At 33.4% G+C, this 25,333-nt stretch overlaps 1 protein-coding gene across 3 annotated transcripts in view; it reads left to right on the forward strand.

Annotated features, from left to right (window-relative positions):
• SLC35G2 (solute carrier family 35 member G2) overlaps nucleotides 1–25,333 on the forward strand; it is a 91,851-nt gene that overhangs the window by 23,720 nt on the left and 42,798 nt on the right. Inside the window, exon 2 of one of the 3 annotated variants that reach the window (XM_074301606.1) lies at nucleotides 7,461–7,616. The exons of 1 other annotated variant lie outside the window; for it this stretch is intronic. The gene's annotated coding sequence lies outside the window, so the exon portion shown is untranslated. Of the gene's footprint in view, nucleotides 1–7,260; nucleotides 7,617–25,333 lie in introns of those variants that run through there. One more of the 3 variants, XM_074301605.1, reaches the window with a different exon arrangement.

The following is a 25,333-nucleotide window of genomic DNA, read 5'->3' on the forward strand; positions in this document are numbered from 1 at the left end:
GAAATCAATATAATACAGTACAAATTAATGCAATACAAAATTCTAATGACTTCAGGCTTATAAAGACTTCACTGATCTCTAAAAGAATTGCACATTAAGGCTTCAGAAAAACTACTTTGTTTACTACTCAGAAGATTTTTCCCAATGCTTAATATTTGTTTTTGTCCTCTCCTACAGATATTTGAGATTCCAGTGGAAGACTGATTATTGCTTATGCGATGTTCAAGCGTGTTCGTGTATATGCAGAAGCAGCAGCTAACAACTTATTTATATACTCAGTTATTTATATATATTTATATACAATATACTTAGGAATTCATTCTAAAGGGTATATAGTTGTAATTACACAAGAGTGAATCAGTGCCTGGTGCATTTTCACTTTTCATAGACTTTATGTACCTAAAATGTCTTTGTTACAATATATTCCTATTTCTGGAAGGCCTCAAACACTTACTAACTATGTAATCCTGGGCAAGTCACTTCATCCTGTTTGCCTCAGTTTCCTCATCTGTAAAATGATCTGGAGAAGGAAATGGCAAACCATTCCAGTATCTCTGCCAAGAAAATTCTAAATGGGGTCATAAAGAGTTGGACACAAATGAACAACAATATTTATTACTCTACCTGTTACTCTTAATAGATAATGAATTCATATCCTACCCTCCTAAGACAGGAAACAATCTGATATAGGTTATACACTTACAATCATTTTAAACATATTTCCATATTAGTCATGTTGAGAAAGGGAAAAACATGAGAAAGAAAAAACAAACAAAAAAGGTGAAATTATATAATTTGGTTCTTATTCCATCTCCATAATTCTCTTTCTAGATGCAAATGGCATTTTCTATCCCAAGTCTATTGGATTTGCTTTGGATCACTGTATTATTGAGAAGAGCTAAGTTTATGATAGCTGATCATCACAAAATCTTGCTGTAGAATATTCTCCTGCTTCTACTTACTTCACTCAGCATCAGTTCATATAAATCTTTCTAAGCAATCTGGAACTATGCCCAAAAAGTTATCAAACTGTGCATACCCTTTGATCCAGCAATGCTACTACTGGGCTTACATCCCAAAGAAATACTAAAGAGGGGAAAGGGACCTGTGTGTACCAAAATGTTTGTACCAGCTCTTTACGTAGTGGCTAGAAACTGGAAGATGAATGGATGTCCATCAATTGGAGAATGGTTGGGTAAATTATGGTATATGAAGGCTATGGAATATTATTGCTCTGTAAGAAATGACCAGCAGGAGGAATTCAGAAAGATTTGGAGAGACTTACATCAACTGATGCTGAGTGAAACGAGCAGAACCAGAAGATCACTATACACTCCAACAACAATGCTGTATGAGGATGTATTCTGATGGAAGTGGAAATCTTCAACATAAAGAAGATCCAACTCACTTCCAGCTGATCAATGATGGTCAGAAACAACTACACCCAGAGAAGGAACACTGGGAAGTGAATGTAAAATATTAGCACTACTGTCTATCTACCCAAGTTACTTATACCTTCAGAATCCAATACTTAACGTGCAACAAGAAAATTGGATTTACACACATATATTATATCTAGGTTATACTGTAACACATGTAAAATGTATGAGATTGCCTGTCATCTAAGGGAGAGAGTAGGGGGAGGGAGGGGAAAATCTGGAAAAATGTATACAAAGGATGATGTTATAAAAGGATTACTCATGCATATCCTGTCAAAAAATGTATAATTATAAAATTAATAAGATAAAATTTAAAAAATCTTTCTAAGCTTTTCTGAATCAGCATTTAGCTTCAATTCTTTTAAATTTTTTTATCATTTTAAAAACATCAAAATATCTCTCCCCCTCCATCTCCTAGAGAGTCTTTCCTTATAATAAAGAGGAAGAAAGAGGATAACAAATAGTTCCACAAAATTAATATACATAAATGAAGCATGATATTTATGCAGAATTTCACACCCCTATATAGTCCCCCTATTTCTGCAAAGAAGTATTCTTGATCCAGCCATTCTGGAGAGCAATTTGGAACTATGCTCAAAGGGCTATCAAAATGCATACCCTTTGATCCAACAGAGTCTATACTGGGCCTGTATCTCAAAGAGATCATAAAGGAGGGAAAGAAATATACATGTGCAAGAATGTTTGTGGCAGCCCTTTTTGTAGTGTCTGGAAACTGGAAAATGAGTGGATGCCCATCAATTGGAGAATGCTGAATAAGTAATGGTATATGAATGTTATGGAATATTATTGCTCTGTAAGAAATGACCAGTAGGATAATTTCAGAGAGGCCTGGAGAGACATGAACTGATGCTGAGTGAAATGAGCAGAATCAGGAGATCATTGTACACAATAGCAACAAGAAGATTATATGACGATCAATTCTAATGGACATGGCTCTTTCCAACAATGAGACAATTCAGATCAATTCCAATAATCTTATGATGAAGAGAGCCATCTACACCCAGAGAGAGGAGTGTGGGAACTGAGTGTGGATCACAATATAGCATGATGTTCTCCCACTAAGCCAGTGCCATCTCCTGTCATCCTGTCATCATCCAGTCATCCTCATCTATATTTTGTCAGTGGACCCAGATGACACTGGAGGAGAAAATGAGTTTTGTGACTTTGCACAGTCTACCCTTATTTAAATCCAACTCACTTGCAGATCGGGACATCACTTCCCTGATATCATGGTCCTCTTCAGGGATAAAGCACAAACAACAAGCATAACAAAGATCATTGTGTTGCTAAAACTAGCTAAGTCATTCACAGTCTATCATTACACAATAATACTATTACTGTGTACAATTTACTCTTGGTTCTGCTCATCTCATTTTGTATCAGTTTGTGTAAGTCTTCCCAGGTTTTTTTAAAGCATCCTGATCATCCTTTCTGATAACTTCCCTCACAACCATATACCCTAGTTTGTTCAGTAATTCCCCAATTCGTAGTTATTTCCTCAGTTTCTAATTCTTTGCTGACACAAGAAGAGCTGCTATAAATATTTTTGTATATAGTTTTTTTCTTTTTTAAAAAAAATCTCTTTGGGATGCAGATCTAATAGTAATGCTGCTGGTTCAAAATTTTTTACTCCTTTGGGCATAACTCCATATTGGTTGGGTCAGTTCACAACTCCATCAACAATTCATTAGTGTCCCAATTTTCCTATATTGCTTCCAATATTTGTCATTTTTCTTTTCTCTTATATAAGTCAATCTAATATGTGTGACGTGGTACCTCAAGAGTTGTTTTAATCAGCATTTCTCTAATCAATAGTGGTTTAGAGCATTTTTCACATGCTCTATAAATAGCATTTGATTTCTTCACTTGAAAACTTCCTGTTCATATTCTTTGACCACTTATCAATTGTGGAATGACTTGTATTCTTAAAATTTTGATTCAGTTCTCTGCATATTTGAGAAATGAGACCTTTATTCAGGAAACTTGATGTCAATTTATTTCCTTAGTTTTCTGTTTTCCTTCTAATCTTGACTTCATTGGTTTTGTTTGTGCAAAATCTTTTAAATTTAATGTACTAAAGCCTTTACATCCTTTAATATTCTCTAATTTTTCTTTGTTCATAAAATCCTCCTCTATTCATAGATCTGATATGTAAACTATTCCATGCTCTCCTAATTTGTTTATGGTATCACCTTTTAAGTCTAAACCTTAACCTGATATGCAGTGTGAGGTATTGGTCTATATTTAATTTCTGCCAAACGGCTTTCCATTTTCACCAGCATTTTTTGTCAGATAGTGAGCTCTTGACTTGGAAGTTGGGATATTTGTGATTATCAAACACCAGATCACTATGATTATTAACTGTGGCTTATACCAACTCTATTCTAATGATCCACCCCTTTATCTCTTATCTAGTACCAGATTGTTTTGATGATTATCACTTTGTAATTTAGTTGGAGATCTTCCACCTTCCTTTACTTTTTTTCTCTATTAATTCCCTTGATATTCTTTATCCTTTTTTCCTCCCAAATAAATTATATTATTTTTCTAGATCTATAAAATAATTTTTGATAGTTTGATTGACTTGCCATTGAATAAGTACCATAATTAATTTAGCAGAATTGTCATTTTTATTATATTAGATTGGCCTAACCATGAGTAATTAATAATTTTCCAATTATAAATATGTAGTTCTTACATTTGTATTGGTATATAGATTCCCAATATTTCATATTATCTATTGTTATTCTAAAAGGAATTTCTTTTGTATCTCTTGCTGCTGGCCTTTGTTGGTCATATAAAGAAATGCTGATGACTTATGTGGGTTCATTTCATGAAATTTTAAAGATTTTAATAGCACATTATACCCTACTCCAGGAATTTTCAACCTTTTTAATTCCCTGTACTCATTTACTTTCAGAAATCTCTTTCTCCCTTATTCAAAATGGGTTTGCCATGCATATGCTTAGTAAATTAAAAAAATACACAAAATAATATAAAATAAAAATAATTGCTGTAAAAACTTTATTTGATAAATATCTTAATGTAGCAAAATTGTTAAATGTTTATTTGAATAAGCCAAAGAAAATTAATGAGATCTTTGTTTATACTTCTTGTCAGACAACAGATTTATTTCAGTATAGTTTTTGAAAAAAGATAACTACAAATCATGTTTAGCCTCTGTTATTTTATTTGTTTGCTTTGAATTTGATTGGAACAGGACTAAGAATCTTGAGTCATAGAACTAGTTGTTAAAAACAGAAGAGAAGCCTTATGAGAATGTTCAATTGGAATGGAATATGCTTTCTTAAGGGTACACTCAAATTTTCTAACTTTATTGATGAGAAATTAATTCAGTTTCTGATTATTGCAGAGATAAATATCATAAGCCTCTTCTCTCTCCAACACTTTATCTTTTACTGTTGTTCAGTTATATACTAGTCTTTGTGATTTTCTTAGAATTTTCTTCACAAAGTTACTGGAGTGGTTGCCATTTCCTTCTCCAGCTCATTTTACAGATGAAGAACTGAAATGGCAAACGGGTTAAGTGATGTGTCCAGGGTCACACAGCTAGTGTTTGAGGTCAGATTTGAACTCAGGAAGATATCTTCCAATTCGTTGATGTAATTACATAAAACAAAGGACAGATAAGACAGGCAAAGAAATAGTCATATACTAACACTAAGTGGGAAAAGTTTGATTGAATTAGAAGGAAAGTTTGACATTGGCTAACCACAGATTGAGGATGCCCTTGGGAATCTTTAAAAAGCTAAGCTTGGCATTCTTTTAGACAGTCTAAATTGTTGAGCTGTTGAAGACATGGAGCAGCTTTATATTATATGACACATGCCCTCTAACAGAGGATGGAAAGGAGGGAGGAGGAGAGGATTTTTTTCTCCTCGACCTTATTCCTCATTCCTCCTTCTCAGTAGCTAAAAAAACATTGCATTAAGCAGGGAGCAGAGATGTCCACTCTCTTGAGAGTTCCAATTACAACAGAAATAAAGTTGAGTAATTCAAGAGTTGAATTAAATAGTTCATTGAAGAAGCAACTTCAAGAGAAAAGACCCTAGCCAGCAAAAAGATTGCCAACTAGTCTTCAAGGGAGAACTATATCTTCCGTAATGGAGCTGATCTTTAGGACAAAGCTGATTCAGTAAGCCTAGTGGAGCAACCCACAAAGCAGTGACCCCAATGTTCAAGGAGGAGCAGCATGAAGATACTATGAAAAAAAGAGAGGAGGTTCCTATATAAGAAATATTATGTAACTCCTGATCTCACTATGCTACTTTGTCTTTGCTTTGAGCTCCTTGAGCCAATTAGATGATTAATGATAGGCTCATAAAATATCAGTTTAGTCTATCCAGAATATATTATACAACCTTTAAGAGTAGACATTTTTCTGTGACCTAATCTACCAATCTGTGAGTATTGTATTGGAGAGGATTCCCAGAGGAGCTGTTACATTCACAATATCACATACATTTTTCCTTTTTCTTCTGACTGCTATAGAGACTCCTTAGAGAGAGGTAATATACCACTCAAAGTCCTTTGTTGTGTTAGTAAATAATATATTCCCCATCTATAATTAGCCTGCTTCCCATAAGGTGAAAAATCTGTAGGTTTTTATCAAGCTCAGAAAAATAACATGCATTTATATAAATTTGTCTTCCTGTGGAACCACTGATCAAAATATGCTTAATATGGTGTATGAGTGTGTGTGTGTGTGTGTGTGTGTGTGTGTGTGTGTGTCCTGTTTTCTCATGCCTGAAAGAAGCAAAGATATTTTGAGGGCAAAAGGACTACATCTTGGAGGTAAAACCCTTTGGTTGAAAATAATTAACAAATTGTATCCAGAAAACCAATTTGGAGCAACTAACAGTTTAGTGCTTAAAGACATTCATCTTTAGGATATGTCTTATTTTTACATATGTATTAATTCTGCTTACAAAGGGATACTCCAGGAGATTGTCATGTATCTATTTTGCCAAGCTTATCTCTCTAAATTTTTGTGGGGGAGGGGAGATCTGATCAGACCAGTCTCTTTGTTTTAACCAGACTGTGCCTAAAGATAAGATTGAAACCAAGGATTTTGGGTTATTTTAATGATCACAAAGTCACTTACTCTATTGTATTTATCAATTTCAAAATATTTTGAGTTATTATTTAAAAATAGCCAGCAAATTGCCAATACCTTTCTCTTGAGAACCAACCCATGGGAAATCAAGTACGTGGTCATTTTAAATGCTATCCTCTGTAAATGAGGGGGATTGGACTATGGGTACTCTGAAGTTCCTTTTGGCTTTAAAATTACATATTATAGAGATGCTAGGATGTATTTTGGAAATAACAAATAGTTCTTAAAGATTTGGAAACTGGCTAAAATAGATATAATAAAATGGTGGGGTTCAAAACAGCCCCAAGCAACCCATCTATCTGTACAACTGAGACTACTCTCTCCTAAGGGGAACAAATTGACCTTCAGGGAAGGTGATTTTTTTAAAAATGGAGCCAGAAAATAATCTCCTGGATATATACAACATCCAAATAAATATAGAAACAAACAAACAAAAAACCCCGCGTCTTAAATAGTTCAAGCATTCAGGAAACCAAAGAAGGATTCATAGGATGCTTTACCCCTAACCCAAGTCTCCTCCATCTCCCCAAAGCTCCTGTCTGTAGCATGCTGGATGCGCATGCTCCACTATTTCTCCTTTAATTCCCCACTCAGGGTTTTCTTTCTTTCTTTCTTCTTTTTTTTTTTTTTTCACTGTGGCCTTCTCTCCTCGCCTTCCTCTGCCCCTCCCCCTTCGTCCTTTTCTGCCGTGACATCTGGGAAGTGAGGAGGAAGGAGCCTGTAGGGTTAGCGCCCCAGAACAGTACAGTAGCAGCTTTCTCTTTTCTAGGATGCGCTGAGCTGCTAGCTGCTGCCCAGCAGATTGTGAATCAGAAGGGATTCTCAGCTTCTGTTTATTTTCCTGTTGTTTTTATTCCTCCCAGTCGGAGGGAAATGGAAACACTGGCAGATACCTTCACCCAGACCTCCTCTCTTCAGTTCTGACACTTCAGTTTTCCCCTCCTGGTCCGAAGGCAATAACTTCCAGACTTCAGCAAAGGAGCAGAGAGATCTATTCCTTCCCTCATCAGAAGAGACAGGTAAAAGCTATAGCTTCCTGGATTCCAGCTTTCTCTGGCTTTTGCACAACAGAAGAGCTGTCTTGTTCTTATTATTTTCTCATACCTGCGTTTGTTTCTGTACCAGCCACTCTCTTCCTCTTTTCCTGTCTCCCCTTTCCCCACCCCCTCCTGTGGATATTTGAAAGGGCAAGAAAAACCTGGGTTGAAAACGACATCTACATTCTTTGCTTTTCAGCACTGGTGTCTCTGTTAACCAGGGAAAGGATGGGAAATATTCCTTTTTTTTTAATCCCAAGAAAGAGAATCTCACTATCCTTGTCATTAAAGAGTTGACTAGGGCTATCTGAAGACTAAGTTGAATTAAATAATTGGGCAATGATTTTTTTTTCTGTGAAACTAGGACTAGGTTTTTATGGGGTTCTGGGATTAGCAATTCAACTCTTTCACAGAAGCTCATCAGACAAATTCTGTTTCTCTTCAGTGGTGAGCAATGACCTGTGGCATCATGAATTTAAAGGTTTCTCTCCCCATTCTCCATCTCTTCATCTACATCTAAATCTACCTTAGTTCTAGATTTTTTAAAAAAACAAACAAAAAAACTGATCAAATATTTTAGTATCATCTTTTCCTCTCCTAGTTACAAGCAAGAAATACCACAGTATGGCTGTTGTCTGCTTTTCCCTGGCATGGATAATGCAATATATTATTGCTCTTCCCTTAGCTCCACTGCTAGATTCATACAAGGATTTCAGTATTTACAATTCACTTTTTCAGTTTGGAGGGGTGGGCAAGTGAAAGGGGGAAAAGAAGGAAAGAGAAGGAAGGTCAAAGAAAAATAAAAAATCTAAGAGAAGTCAAGAATGAGGATTATATTTTACCGAGGTCCTCAGGTGAACAGATCTTATTTTATGTTTCATTAATTCCAATCAGACCATAGGTTCATATGCAGATAAGAATATGTGCATTTGTGTCATTTACTCAGTAGCCAGTCAAAAATACTGACAAGAGTCTATTATTTTATGTGTCACTGAGGATTTAATATCCACTTGAGTATTAGTTTCCATGCTAATCTCTAAGCTATATTTTTATTAGCTCTCCCCCCTCTTCTCGGATACATATATAGATCTCTATATGGGGATCTGTGTAGTCATAAAAGCATAATTAGATAAACTCAATAATAAGATAAGCTATAGTCAGTACTCCACAGAAAAGATCTTTGCATATTACTTGATGAAAAAGGGATGGAAGAAGATTGCATGTTTAATGTTATTTATTCATAGAATTAAAAATTTGGTGGAATGGAATTGTTAGCCAATTTTTCTTCCTAAACAATTTTTGAATTACCTCTTCATATAAGCTTTCATGTTTTAAGGAGTATTAAGTGTATAGTAGCTATTTTGGGTAGCACTAGAGAACCTATGTGTGATTCTGAATTCTGATTATAATCTGTAAGATAGAGAGGTGGCTAAGATGTTCCTGGTTTCAAATCTAACTACCTAGGATTGAGCCTCATGTCTTTGGGGATTTGGGCTTCTGTTTCTGTATTTAGTGGGAAAAGGCTTTGATGGATGTATTACTTGTGTCCATGGTGCTGAAATGATTCTAATTTATAATCAGTGGCTTAACTTCATGAGCTATATGTAGCTCATAGCATTTTCTTTCTATACTTGTCATCTTTTACTACATGTATTCCATTTCCATAATAAATTTTTAAAATGAAAGCTAATATCATACAGAAATAATATATACATATATATGCACCTATTTCCTGAAGAGATACTTTAAGAAGATAAGTAGTATTAATGTTTAAGGCTTGTGAATAGTCTTTATAAGTTTCATGTTTCTCAGAACATTTTTATAGAATGTTTTAATTTTTATTTTATAAAGGTTTCCCCCATATTTGTGTTCCTAAGCTATGCAAAATAATTCATTTCAAATTTAGCTGTCTCACAGTTTCAACACCTATGAATAAATGTCTGGTATTATGCTGAACCATCAGTCATTTCTACCAATTTTAATTTAAGAATAAATGAAGATACTCACTTGAGACTGATTTTATTTCTCTGCACACTTTACTCAACCCCCCCCCAATTCCTAAAGTTGGAAAAAAAAGATTGATGCAAATTTTGACATAGGGCCAGATAATCTTAGAAAACCAATTACTAAAAAGAAAATCTGGCAAAAAACAGTAACATAATACTGATGATTCCAAATATAATCAGCTTATAGCACTTTTTATAATGACTGTATTTTAGTTTTTTTCTTTTAAAGTTGTTTATTGCTTTAAAAAAAGCTGGCTTAAATTATCTTTAAATGTGCTCCTTAAAACCAATGCTATTTCAATTAATTCTAATGGACGCATGTTTGTCCTCCACATGGAGTAGCATATGCTTTTCCATATGAAACACTAATTTTCTTTTTTTTAAAATATTTATGTGAATGAGGAATCATTTTACCAAAGAATTTTGCAATCAATATGTGAATTCTTGAAAAAGAGAGCTAAGTGAAGAGTTGTATAAAAATGTGGCTACATGGTGAGTGAGAAGGTATAGGGGAAAGGATGCTACTGAAATCCATATATGTTAGACAAAATTTTTTCACAAGCATTTATATGACAGTAGAATAATATTTTTTTCCAAATGGCAAATGAATGAGTTCATAGATGGATTAGACTACATGTCGAAAATATTTTATTTTAAATAATAGGTTTTATTTCCCCAACTTTAAGAAAGTTGAGGAGCATCCTTGAAGAGTACTTAAATTTTATTTTTGTGCATAACTTGGTGTAATAGATAGAGACCCTAATCAGAACTTTTGGGTTTGCGGCCTTGCTCTACTACTTACAGGCCAATGTACATCTCTAAGCTTTAGTCTTTCCTCTATAATGTTTTTCCTATGTACTTTATAGCATGCTTGCAGGGAATGTTTTATAAATTGTGAAATGCTGTGTACATGAGACATTTTTACAGAATCTAGCATAAGTACATATTTATATAACTATCATTCCATTCACAAAATAACTATTTTGATGAAATTTGCATGCTGTTACTCTTATTTGCCAGTAAATCAGCTTCAATCAGTTCATGAAATTAGCAAGCATAAAAGGTTGGGTTTGGAAATAAAAATGGGTTAGGCCACTTTGGCCCACTATTCATTTTTCCTGGTCACCAGATTCATATTTTTATATCATTTTCAAATTACTTTTGGGTTACATAAATAGTGCCAAGATCAGAGAAAATTTATATTAGTAGGCATAGCTGCAAAATTTTCCAGAAGTACAGTAAATTAAAGTCTATTAGAATTGAAGAAATTGATTTTTAATTTCTCTGATAAAAATATATTGCTAAATTTCTTGTTGCCTTTTATCCCAGCAATAACTGCTGTTTTCCACACTTCAGAATTTCCAGATAAGAACATAGTTATTGGCTTGAATATTAGGTAACAATTTATTGGGGTTACCTATACGATGAATTTTGTCTAAAATATAATGACTGGATCTAATTATTTCAAATGAATTTTAATTCATGTCATCCACTTTGGAATTTTATTATTTAGTTAGATATTGAAGTGAACTGCAAAGGAAGAAGGATATGTTCTAGCTTTAACGAAAATGAAGTTTTTTACTTGTTTTGTTTATTCTTTTTGAAAATGGAATTCTCATTTTTCTTTTCTATCTGAAATCATTTTGGAATTTGAATTAGATTTTTAAGTTCTCTGAAAAAAACCATCCTAATGGGGTAATTGGACACTACTACTATACAATTTTTCCCTCTTTCTCCTTTTGCATTATCTACTACATCTTATTACACACACACACACACACACACACACACACACACACACACACACACACATCATATATATAAAACAGATTCTAAATGCACATGATCTCATTCTTTTTTTTTTAAAAGATTATATGTAAGTAAAAAGATAATAGAATGCTTTAACCCTACCAATTGTGAAGAGGTGAAGCACTCTTAAGAATAAAATACACTAAACAGTCAAGATAGATGAATTTGATCATATAAAACAGTTTTTGCACAATCAAAAACAATGGACCTAGAATATAAAGGGACAGATTAGAAAAAATAATATCTGTTATGAACTTTCTCCTCCCAAAAAGTTTGATATCCAAAATCTATAAATAGTTGATAAAAATTTGTAAATAGAAGATCCATTTCCCAATATGTAAATGGTCAAAGAATAGGAATAGTGTATAGCTGGTGGTTTAGTGAATAGAGAATTAGGCCTGGAATGTTTCCAATATAAGTGCTTTATAGCTTTTCAGTATTATATCACTTATTATGTGGCATCTATGATTGTAATAATATTTTATAATGCCAGCAAAAATATTTTTAAAAAGACTTTATTGATTTTTTGACCAGATTAACTCCCATATCTTTCCCCTTGTAATTATAATTCCTTATAATATTTTTAAAAGAAAAATTAAAGAGAAGAGAGACATATTTTAGAAAACAAATAAGTACTGTAAAAATTGTTAATTTTGCAATTCACTTTCAAGCATTCTAGGTAATGCCTATAACACAGTTCTTTCCATTTATATTGTTTTAGCCATTATTTGTATTGTATTCTTTCCTCTACTTACTTCACTTTGCATCTGTTTATATTAGGCTTTCTATTTTTCTTTATATCTATCATATTCATATTTTTTATTACAGAAAATTTCATTGCACTAATTTGTTTAGCTATTCCTTAACCAAAAGGCATATGATATTTCCAGCTTTTTGCTACCAAAAATGCTACTAAAATGTTTTGGCTTATATGGTTTATATTCTTTTTGACAATGACTTTTTTGGGACACATTCCTAAAAGTGGAATCTCTGGGTCTAAAGTTATTGATGTTTTAGCCACTTTGTTACATTATTCTGAATTATTTTTCAAAATGATTACCTGATTCATAGTTCCTCCAATAATGTACTAATGTACCTGTCTTTCCATAATTTTTCTAATATTAACTACTCTTGTCTTTGTCATCTTTTCCATAAAGATGCTAGCAAAAATTTTCTGTGAGGTAGAAAACTTAGTTAAATCCCATTTCAATCTAAGATCACAGGATCAGAAATTTCACATTTGACTGTATGAAGTAACTCACTGAGTCCTCATGAAGCACTCTCACCAATACCACCCCAAACAAAGGGTCCTTTCCAGACAAGATATTCAGCTTAATTGTCTTTTTTCTTTTCTGTAGCTTGACTACCAGGATTAATACTCTCTTGCATTTACAGATGGCTCCTTTTTTTTCACTGTAAGAGGTTTTGTTTCTTGAATCACTTTGAATGCTAGCTCTTAGTATTCGTGTCAATTTAGAGATAGAGAATATCTCTGTTACCTGATAGATATGCTGGTTTTTTGGTAAATAATATTTTCCCTAATACATATAAAGATAGTTTTCAACATTGATTTTTATAAAATTTTGAGTTCCAAATTTTTCTCCCTATCTCCCTCTCCTACTTCTTCCCTATCTACATATAACCGAGTTAAACATTTCCACATTAGTCACATTGTGAAAGAAGATTAAGAACAAATTGGGGAAAAATGATGAAGAATTTTTTAAGTGAAAATAGTGTATTTCGACCTATATTCAGATTCTATAGTTCTTTATCTGGATGTAGATAGTATTTTCCATCATGAGTGTTTTGGAATTGTCTTGGATCATTATATTGCTGAAAAGAACTAAATCTATCATGGTTGCAAATGCACTGTTTTGTTGTTGTTATTGTTATTGTTTTGGAGGGCTTTTTTTTTTTTTAAGTAGATTGCTCCCCTGCAAGATAAAATGGTCAATGGATGTGGGAGGGGAGAAAAGTGAAAATTTCCTCAATCTTACCACTCTCCAACATAAATAAGTACAGAAGTTCCCTTTATAGCATAAATCCTAGAGTGCAGTGATCTGAACTGACTAATTATATTGAATGACTTCAAGACTGGCAAGCTTAGCTTTTTAAAGGTCTAAAAATATCCAGCCAATTTTTGTCTTTCCAATGATATCACCACTTTGATTTGATCAGAGAAAGATAGTTAAATTTCATAAAGGAATCAATACTTTATTAACACATTAAGATCTCATCAACTATGGTGATTAAATCCTGGGAAGGAGATTAGGTAGAATAAATTAGTCAAGGACCAATACAATCTTACAAGTATAACACATTTTAATTGGATTGATGAATATAAATATAAATATTTCCTATAAAAAAGAAAAATGTGTTACCATCACTACCATTTCATCTTAAGTTTTGAAACAACTATACTGCTGCCAACATAGAAATATCCTTTCAGGACATACTTTGTCTTACTTACAGAGAAATAATTTAAAATTAAAATTAATCAGCATTCACTTCCTCTATTTCTTATCTTTCTTTCTTCTTTTCAGCTCAAATTTATCTTTGCCTAGGCTATAGGTAGAGGTCTATTGCTTCTCTCCCCTTCTCCTCACCCCAAAGTGCCCACAATCCTGCTAAAAAATGTGACAGGTTAGCCAGAATTTAGGTAGTTGCTTAGTTCTTAGATTCATAGATTATTGGAACTAGAAGGGTCTTTAGACATAACTTAATCCAACTTCTTTAGCTTTATGAATCTCAAAAGTAAAATTAATATTCACTTACAAATTCTTTTCTTCTCTACTTCTCTCTGTCACAAACATAATAGCTTTTTGCTGTAAATAATAATCTATATTTGTACATTTTATTCCGGAAAGGGAGGAAACAAATATTTATTAAGTACTTACTAAGTGCCAAGAACTATGCTAAGTGCTTTGCAAGTGTTTCATTTGTTTTTCACAACAATTCTGTGAGCTTGCTGCTATTATTTTCCCCATTTTACAGGTAAAGAAACTGAGGCAGACAGAGGTTAAGTGACTTGCTTTGGGTCGAAAAGCTGCATATTTCAGATCATATTTAAATTCATATCTTCCTGACTTCACACTCACTGCTCCATTCACTCTACTATTTATCTGTCTTGTGTTCAATAAACATTTATCAACTACCTACTATATACAGAGCACTATGCTGGGAACAATCATTCCCATCAAGAAGTATATATTCTACTAGGTGTACTTACAAAGTATATTCCTCACAATAACTGAAATAAGCAAAGATTACTATATCTACACTAGGAATTAGAAACTTGAGGCTCAGAGAGGATGACTTGACTAAAACTAAACAACTAATGAGACATAACTCATATTAGAACACATACTTTCTTTTTGAAACTTCTATGATTTCCTACATTATGTAGTAGTGAGGAATTGTAAAAGAAAATGGGAATACTTAGAAATATATGAAATGTTTGCCTACAGAAGAAAAAACTTAATGGAGACACAACAGTTGTCTTCAAATATTTGAAGGGCTTTCATGTGAAAGACAAATATTTGACTCTAAAGGGCAATACAAGGAACAATTGTTGAAAGTCATGGGGAAACTAATTTTAGCTCAACATGAAGAACTTCCTAACAGAGATATTCTCTATAGAATGAACTGCCTCAGGAAGCAGTAAATTTTTTGGAGCTGACATCCTCAAGTAGAGGTTGAATGATTAGGAATCGTTAGGAATCAAACTAGTAGTTTGCTTTGGATAGGATGTATCCCTTCAAATTATTAGATGCTTCAATGATATATCTAGATATAATTCACTTTGCCTCACATTACTATGTGATTTAGGATAACTAATTTTTATTTAGTAAAAACAAGTTAGAATCTTAAAGATTAATAAAGGTAGTCAAGTGTGGTAGCACACCCAGAAGCCAGATGCTCATGATTATATGTACTTCACTCTTTGAGAAGGGGAGGATTATGCAAACAAATAGAGCATTATTACAACTGAAAAACAGTGGGAGTCTGACCCATCAAATATAATAAGAATGCTCTTGGACAAATTTAGTACAGAATTTGAGATAATTTGAAATGAGAGCCAAATTCTCCCAAAGTAGATTTTTTTTTAAAGAGGAAAATAGTCACTGATAAATTTTTGGTGAGACCAGCCTGTTAGAAAGATTATTAGAAAGAGTGTAACAATATACATTAAAAATCACAAAACTGATCATGCCTTTCAACCCAATGTTTACATTCCTAGAACTTTATCTCTAAAACTTTTTTGTATCTATGAGTACAAAAATTTTCTTAAAATCAAAACTTGTAGGGATAGCTAAACCATTAGATAACAGGATCCAAAAAGATCTGGATATATTGAGGTTCCACCCTATGGCTATAAGTTTGGCAAACATGACATAAAAATAAAAATTGTTGTTGTAGTATAGGCATATTAATGATAGAGACACATAATTGATGAAACTGTGAATTGATCCAACTAATATGAAAAGCAATTTAGAACCATACTTAGAATAACTAACATATATAGCCTTGGACCCAATCATACAAGTTTTTTGCCCTAAAAAGATAGAAGAGAAAAGAACAAAGAATTTATATCATCTCTTTTTCTTATAATAAAGAACTGGAAACTAAGGAGGTGAACAAATTGTGGAATGTAAGAGAATACTTCTGTACTATAAGAAATGACAGAAGGGAAGGATTCAAAAAAGCCTGAGAAGAGATGATTGAACTTATACAGAAGGAAATAAACAGAACCAGGAGAGCAACTTATTTATTAATAACATTGGAAAGACAAGTTGGAAAGACTTAGAATTCTGATCAGTGCAATGACTGATCATGACTCCAGAGTACTGATGATGAAGCATTTTATCCATCTCTTGAAAAAGAAGTGATTAACTCAAGTTGCAGAGTGACACATAAAATTTTAGATGCTGCCAAAATGGGAAATTGTTGTGTTGGATTATGCATATTTTTTTATTTTTATTTTATTTAGAATTTTTTCCACAGTATATATGCATGAGTAATTTTTTTATAATATTATCCCTTGTATTCATTTTTCCAAATTATCCCCCCCTCCCTCCACTCCCTCCCCCCTATTACAGGCAATCCCATATATTTTACATGTGTTACAATATAACCTAGATACAATATATGTGTGTAAATACCATTTTCTTGTTGCACATTAAGTATTAGATTCTGAAGGTATAAGTAACCTGGGTAGATAGACAGTAGTGCTAACAATTTACATTCACTTCCCAGTGTTCCTTCTCTGGGTGTAGTTATTTCTGTCCATCATTGATCAACTGGAAGTGAGTTGGATCTTCTTTATGTTGAAGATATCCACTTCCATCAGAATACATCTTCATTGAAATGTACAGCGATCTTCTGGTTCTATTCATTTCACTCAGCATCAGTTGATGTCTCTCCAGACCTCTCTGTATTTCTCCTGCTGGTCATTTCTTACAGAGCAATAATATTCCATAACCTTCATATACCATAATTTACCCAACCATTCTCCAATTGATGGACATCTATTCATCTTCCAGTTTCTAGCTACAACAAAAAGAGCTGCCACAAACATTTTGGCACATACAGGTCCCTTTCCGCTCTTTAGTATTTCTTTGGGATATAAGCCCAATAACAGCACTGCTGGGTCAAAGGGTAAGCACAGTTTGATAATTTTTGGGGCATAGTTCCAAATTGCTCTCTGGAATGGCCGGATTCTTTCACAACTCCACCAACAATGTATCAGTGTCCCAGTTTTCCCACAAGCCCTCCAACATTCATCATTATTTGTTCCTGTCATCTTAGCCAATCTGACAGGTGTGTAGTGGTATCTCAGAGTTGTCTTAATTTGCATTTCTCTGATCAGTAGTGATTTGGAACACTCTTTCATATGAGTGGATATAGTTTCAATTTCATCATCTGAGAATTGTCTGTTCACATCCTTTGACCATTTATTGGAGAATGGTTTGATTTCTTATAAATTAGGGTCAGTTCTCTATATATTTTGGAAATGAGACCTTTGTCAGAACCTTTAACTTTAAAAAATATTTTCCCAATTTGTTACTTCCCTTCTAATCTTGTTTGCATTACTATTGTTTGTACAGAAACTTTTTAGTTTGATGTAATCAAAATCTTCTATTTTGTGATCAATAATGATCTCTAGTTCTCCTCTGGTCATAAATTCCTTCCTCCTCCACAGGTCTGAGAGAGTAGACTATTCTCTGTTCCTCTAATCTATTTATTATCTCATTCTTTATGCCTAAATCATGGACCCATTTTGATCTTATCTTGGTATATGGTGTTAAGTGTGGATACATATCTAATTTCTGCCATACTAATTTCCAGTTTTCCCAACAGTTTTTTCCAAATAATGAATTCTTATCCCAAAATTTGGGATCTTTGGGTTTGTCAAAGATTAGATTGCTATAGATGTACCTTTTTTGTCCTTTGTATCTAATCTGTGCCACTGATCTACCGGTCTATTTCTTAGCTAATACCAAATGGTTTTGGTGACTGCTGCTATATAATATAGCTTCAGATCAGGTACACTTAGGCCACCTTCCTCTGAGTTTTTTTTCATTAGTTCCCTTGCAATTCTCGACCTTTTATTCTTCCATATGAATTTTGTTGTTATTTTTTCTAGGTCATTAAAATAGTTTCTTGGGAGTCTGAGTGGTATAGCACTAAATAACTAGATTAGTTTGGGGAGTATTGTCATCTTTATTATATTCGCTTGGCCTATCCAAGAGCACTGAATGTCTTTCCAATTATTTAAATCTGACTTTATTTTTGTGGCAAGTGTTTTGTAATTTTTCTCATATAATTCCTGACTATTCTTTGGTAGATGGATTCCCAAATACTTTATACTTTCAACATTTGTTTGGAATGGAATTTCTCTTTGTATCTCTTGCTGTTGCATTTTGTTGGTGATATATAAAAATGCTGAGGATTTACGTGGATTTATTTTGTATGCTGCCACTTTGCTAAAATTCTGAATTATTTCTAATAGCTTTTTAGCAGAGTCTTTGAGGTTCTCTAAGTATACCATCATGTCATCTGCAAAGAGTGATAGTTTGATTTCCTCATTTCCTACTCTAACTCCTTGAATCTCTTTCTCGGCTCTTATTGCTGAGGCTAGCGTTTCTAGTACTATGTTGAATAGTAATGGTGATAGTGGGCAACCTTGTTTCACTCCTGATCTTACTTGGAAAGGTTGCAGTTTATTTCTATTGCATATTATGCTTACTGACAGTCGTAAATATATGCTCCTGATTATTCTAAGGAATAGTCCATTTATTCCTATACTCTCAAGTGTTTTTAGTAGGAATGGATGTTGGATTTTGTCAAATGCTTTTTCTGCATCTATTGAGATGATCATATGGTTTTTATTAATTTTATTATTAATATGGTCAATTATACTAATAGTTTTCCTAATATTAAACCAGCCCTGCATTCCTGGTATAAATCCTACTTGATCTGCATATTTGTTTTTAAAAGCAGAGGGAGGGAGGGGAGAAAACACATGGGTCATTCTAAGCTTCCCTTCTACCCTCACTTCTAATTACCAAATTCAGCCTCAGAAATAGTGCTTGACTGGTGAAATCCAGGAATTTTGGGAGTACAACAGATTACCAGCCAAAGATAATCTGAAAGATGGCCAGAAAAGGTTTGTCCTGATTGGTAGGAGCAAGCTAGTGCAGGCAGGAAGGCAGAACCAGAGGCTAACACACTGAGTGGAAAGGACATGGGTGGTTTCCATGGGTGAAGATTTTGCAGGGAGGACTCTACCACAGGCTGGATGCTCTGCTTTAGTTGCAAAGCATTAGATCAGCAGAGAAGTTAAAGCAAAAAAAGTAGAGTGTACTCCAAAAAATGCCAGAATCTATCAGGATCTGGCTACACCCACACTGCACCAGAAGTGACTCAGCACAGACCACAGCACAACTGTGCAGCCCCATTCACAGCACAGGGCATTTGCCCAGAACAGTCATACATCTGATCAACAGAGGGGCTTTTCTGGGGCAGCCAAAAATCTGCACAGTGGGAGGGCTCTGCCCAGAGCAATAGAACTTCCACAGTGGGGGCTGAGCTTCCCATAGCAAAGATACTTCCCCTGTGGGGCTCTTCCCAGGGCACTTCTGCAGCTCTGCCCTTCTCAGCTACTGTTCATATATCAATCTCTGCTCTGCAGAGGAAGCTGGTAACCTCCTTGCCCTGAAGGCAGACCCTAAGGGCTTTTAAAAAAAATGAGTAAAACAGCTGAGCCTATACTAACCATTGTTTCTATACAGAAAGCGAGCAGGTTTTCAACCCTGAGGAAACTAACAACAGACAGTCTCCAGACAAAACCCCAAAGGGGGATGTAATCTGGTCCCCATCACACACGACTCTCCTAGAAGAAATTATAAAAAATCTAAAAAGAGAGCTAGAAGAAAAATGGGGAAAGGAAAGAGAAACTCTGCAAGACACTACAGAAAAGGCATATAACTTACTTAAAGAAAAATTTGATAAAGTGGAAAAAGAAAACAACTTCCTGAAATGTGAACTGGAAAAGGTAAAGAACTCCCAGGAAAGTAGGATTTGTGAATTGGAAAAAGAAAATAACTCAGTAAAAAAAAATTAGTGAAATGGAAAAAAATTCCATAGACCAAAGCAACACATTTAAAAACTCAATTGGACATATACAAAAAGAAGTAAAAAAAAAAAAAAAAAAGCTAATGAAGAAAATAACTCATTAAAAATCAGAACTGAACAAATAGAAATAAGTGATTTGTTGAGAATCAAGAATCAGTCAAGCAAAACAAAAAAAAAAAATGAAAAAAATAGAAAAAATGTTAAATATCTACTTGGAAAAAACAATAGACATGGAAAATAGATCTAGGAGAGATAATCTGAGGATTATTGGACTTCCTGAAAATTATGATGAAAAAAAGAGCCTAGACACTATTTTACAAGAAATTATCAAAGAGCTTGGACAGCTTGGAATTATCACTAATTTATTTCTCTAGAAATTTCATAAAATAAATGTTTTCACTATCCATGTGATAGTTTTATCACAAGGATCAAAGAAGATGATATATGTTAAAGAGCCTAGTATTCATAAATTCACCTTTTATTAATGTTGTTGCTGTTTGTATTATTTTGAAGTATATCTTGAAAAGTGCCTTGGTTTGATTACCACTCATCTTAGTGATCCTCTGAAAAGTATTTGATATAGAAAGAATTACACAAATAAAAATGAGATTTTAAAACCTAAAAAAAAAAAAAAAAAAAAAAAAAAGAAATTATCAAAGAATCAAAGAGAACTGCCCAGAGGTAATAGAATCAGGAGGTAAAATAGGCATTGAAAGAATTCATTCAACACCTTCTGAAAGAGACCCTAAAATAAAAACTCCAAGGAATATTCTGGCTAAATTTCAGAACTATCAGACTAAGGAAAAAATATTAAAAGCAGCTAGAAAATAACAACTTAAATACCAAGGAGCCACAATAAGGATCACTCAAGATCTAGCTGCTTCCAAATTAAAGGATCAAAGGGCCTGGAATATGATATTCCAAAAGGCAAAAGAACTTGGAATGCAGCCAAGAAAAAACTACTCAACTAAGCTGAGCATACTACTCGAATTTATAAGAAATCAACCCATCCTCTAATTGATAAATGGTCAAAGGATATGAACAAACAATTTTCAGACAAAGAAATTGAAACCATATTTCTAGCCATATGAAAAGATGCTCCAAGTCATTATTAATCAGAGAAATGCAAATGAAGACAACTCTGAGATTCCACTACACACCTGTCAGATTGGCTAGAATGACAAGGAAAGATAATGCGGAATGTTAGAGGGGATGTGGGAAAACTGGGATACTGATACATTGTTGGTGGAATTGTGAATACATCCAGCCATTCTGGAGAATGATTTGGAACTATGTTCAAAAAGTTATCAAACTGTGCATATCCTTTGATCCAGCAGAGTTACTACTGGGCTATAACCCAAAGAGATCTTAAGGAAGTGAAAGAGACCTGTATTGCAAAAATGTTTGTGGCAGCCCTCTTTGTAGTGGCCAGAAACTAGAAACTGAATGGATGTCCATCAATTGGAGAATGGCTGAATAAATTGTGGTATATGAATGCTGTGGAATATTTATTGTTCTGCAAGAAATGACTAGCAGGATGATTTCAGAAAGGCCTGGAGAGACATATATGAACTGATGCTGAGTGAAATGCGCAGGACCAGAAGATCATTATCTACTTCAACAACAATACTGTATGATGATCAATTCTGATGGATGTGGCCCTCTTCAACAATGAGACGAACCAAATTAGTTCCAACAGAGCGGTAATTAATTGAATCAGCTACACCCAGCGAAAGAACTCTGGGAAATGAATATGAACCACTACATAGAATTCCCAATCCCTCTATTTTTATACACCTGCATTTTTGATTTCCTTCACAGGTTAATTGTACACTATTTCAAAGTCTGATTCTTTTTTTATAGCAAAATAAATGTATGGACATGTATACATATATTGTATTTAACATGTATTGGCCTACCTGCCATCTGGGGGAGGGGGTGGGAGAAAGGAGGGGAAAAATTAGAACAAAAGGTTTTGCAATTGTAAATGCTGAAAAATTATATAAATATTATAATAAATAAAAAGCTATAATAAAAAGTAATAAAATAAAAGGGAGGATGTTTTTATTTTTTTTCCAGATGGGATGAAAAAGGAGGAAAGATGGGGAAAGAAGGTAGAAAGGTAGAAAAATAAGGGTAAGGTTGCCAAAAGAAAGAAAGAAGGGGCATTAAACTCAAAGAACAAAACAGAAGGCCAGAAGGAATCACAGAGGATAGAACATTTTTGAAGGTTACACGTTAAATCTAGTATATACTTGAAAAGAAAAACAAGCTGCATTTAAAAGAGTCTGACAATTTTAAGTACAATCTTTTCCCTCCTACTCTATCCTATATATGGAAGTGCTCATTTTAATTGGTGTTTGTTAAGTTCAGAATTTTTAAAAATTTAGAAGATTGAATTTCATGTGATAAAACAAAATTAAATAGAGATTAAAATCTTAAATAGCATTATAAATTAAATTATATATTAAATTATCATATATTATGCAATTATAAATTAAATATCACTTTAAATATTTCTGGGGTTTTAGTGGACTTCAAGCTCAGCATAAGTCAAGCAACAATATAAACATACAAGAAACCTAGCATTATTTTCAATTATATTAAAAAAGAATAATTTCATGAATACTTTTAAAATTTAGTGGATAATCCAATTTTCTTATCAAAACATCTTAAATATTGTGTTCCACTTTGAATGCCACAATTTAGAATGAAAGTGTTCAGAGGAAGAGCACTAACATGTCATATAGAGGCCATGTCATATAGAGATCTGCTAGAGGAACTGGGGATTTTGATTATAAAAAAGAAAAGACTTAGAGAAAACATTCTAGCTATTATGAATGAATTATCAAATTTATTCAGTTTATCTTTAGAGTTTAAAAAATGGAAACAATGGGGAAAAATTAGAAATTTAAACTTAATATCAGAAAAACTTCCTAGTAGTTAAGTATATCCAAAAGGAAAATGGGTTGCCCTAAGAAGAAAGTGAGCTTCTCCTGATTAGAAGTCCCTAAGTAGGGATTTGATGGTAATTATCAGGAATTTTTTTTTGGCATATGAGTTGGACTAGCTGGTCTTTTGTGCTCTTCTAAAAAATCTATGGTTTGAACAGGAAAAAACCAGAAACAATCTACTTATCTAGCAATTGAAGCAGGGCTATTTAAATTCTGGTATACTGATGAAATAAAATATTATACAATGCTGTAAAATTTTAAGTATGAAAAATGAAAGACAATATGAATTTCTCCAAATTTTACTTTGTAGAACTATAAACTCATTGACTAAATATAATATAAAAAAGGACAAAACAAGAAGTGATAGATTTTCATAGCCCAGAACAAAATCATTTTCCTTGCTTGTTTATTTGTTAATTTACTCTGTTAAAATTTTTAGACAGGATTTTACCCTTTACATTGGATGTATATCTCTTTTTCATTAATATTTTACAATAATTTTTTGAAAAAAAGTTAAGTAAGCCAAAATGTAAGAAGATGGTGTATACTGTATAATAGCTGAGGATTCAAGGGTCAAAAGGCAGCTTTAGAAATCATATAGTGCATCCCCTCTGTTACACATATATCTCCAAAGAAATAATTTTAGGCAAAAATTGTTCATCTAATTTTAAAATTCTCCATGAAAGGAGAATTTATAAACTAAAATTTTTTTGGTCCTAAGAGGTTCTCCTTTAATTCATCCTGATTCAATTTTAGCCTTTTAAGAAATCAAAAATTAATAATTTAATTTTCAAACTATTCTGAAAGAGGGGCTGAGATTAATACATTATTTATTTGCCCAAAGTTTCAGACTCGTTCCAGTCCTAGATTATAGGGTCATATTAGTTCCACTAGTATTTTAGACTTATTTTCTTTCTTATTTCTAGATTTTTAAAAAAGAAACCTAATGATTAACATATGCCTTTATTCATAAAGGCTGGGCCTTTTAAAGGAAAGTCTCATTATAACTGACCAAGTGTTTGTAGCTTTAGAAAAGTCCTGCTGCATTGCAGCTCTCCCAGACTTCTCTGTAGTTTTGTGTATTATCTGTTTTTGTGATGGGATATGAGTCTGTATTTGGTTACACCCTAAACCCTGCTGGCAGAAAAAAATCTCTCTAGCAGATGTGAGAATAGGAAACCAGCCATACCATCTACAACATTATTTCATAACAGTGATACAGAGTGAATTCTCAAATTATTCTTTTTGAATGGATGAATCATTAATCAGTATTTTTCATTTTTTTTCTAAGTGAAGAAGATGACTTTTCTAGGGTTTTTGCTTGGTTATTTTTATTATTGTTCTTGAAACTGATTCTTCTTATCTCACTCAGGCTAGAAGTACAGTGAAAACTAAGGGGCCTGATTGTACTTGTGAATGACTTGGAAGTTTTGACCTATACAATTTCCAGCCTGAGTTGGTTGGCAGCCTTGTGGATCCCCACTCCTGCGGGATCCTTATTTTGATGTCAACCTTAGTGCAGACACTGGATCTGCTTCATATTATTACAGCTTAAAATTATTGAGATCAAGCCATCTTCCAGTCTCACCGTATAGCAGAGATTATGGGAACAGAGCATGATGTCCAGCTTTTTTCTTGATTATTAAAGAAAATATGACCATTACTATTTTTATATGTATTATCAACTACAAAGAATTATTCACATGAACAATTTATATTTCAACTACAAAATCACATTCTAAACTTAGTGTGATTAAAACACAAACCTCAATTTAAAACCAGGTAAGCAGATATAGTGATAGAGACCATATAGTCTAATTATGTGGAGTAGGAGTAAAATTCAGTCAGTTTAGGCAATTCTTTATTGGGTCTTCAAGCCCAAAATAATCTTTTTTTTTTGGTGAAACTGCTGCTGAGGGTAGTGATTCTCATAGCATAAATTTTGAGGGCTTAATCAGATACTTTAACAATTGATAAAAGTACAAAGGTTAAACAGCATTTTGTAGAAGAGGCGCTTAGGGAGCAATCTGATGTTGCTAAACTGCTTCTTGTTACCAGATTAGTAACATGTTCCACTAAAGAATGAATATAATAGAGGATTTAAGGATTGGAACATATCTAATACTATACTATATCTCTTATGAGAGAACCTTTGTTGTAATAAGTAGTTTTTAATTTAAATTTTGGAGAATAGATGTAAGGAAAAAAGGAAGAGAGGGAGAAAAGGAGGAAAGAAAGAAAGTGAGGGAAGGAGAAAGGAAGGGAAAAAGAAGGAAAGGAAGGGAAGAGAAGG

This window comes from Sminthopsis crassicaudata, chromosome 3 (genome assembly GCF_048593235.1).
Source record: "Sminthopsis crassicaudata isolate SCR6 chromosome 3, ASM4859323v1, whole genome shotgun sequence".
In the NCBI taxonomy this organism is placed as follows: Eukaryota; Metazoa; Chordata; class Mammalia; order Dasyuromorphia; family Dasyuridae; genus Sminthopsis; species Sminthopsis crassicaudata.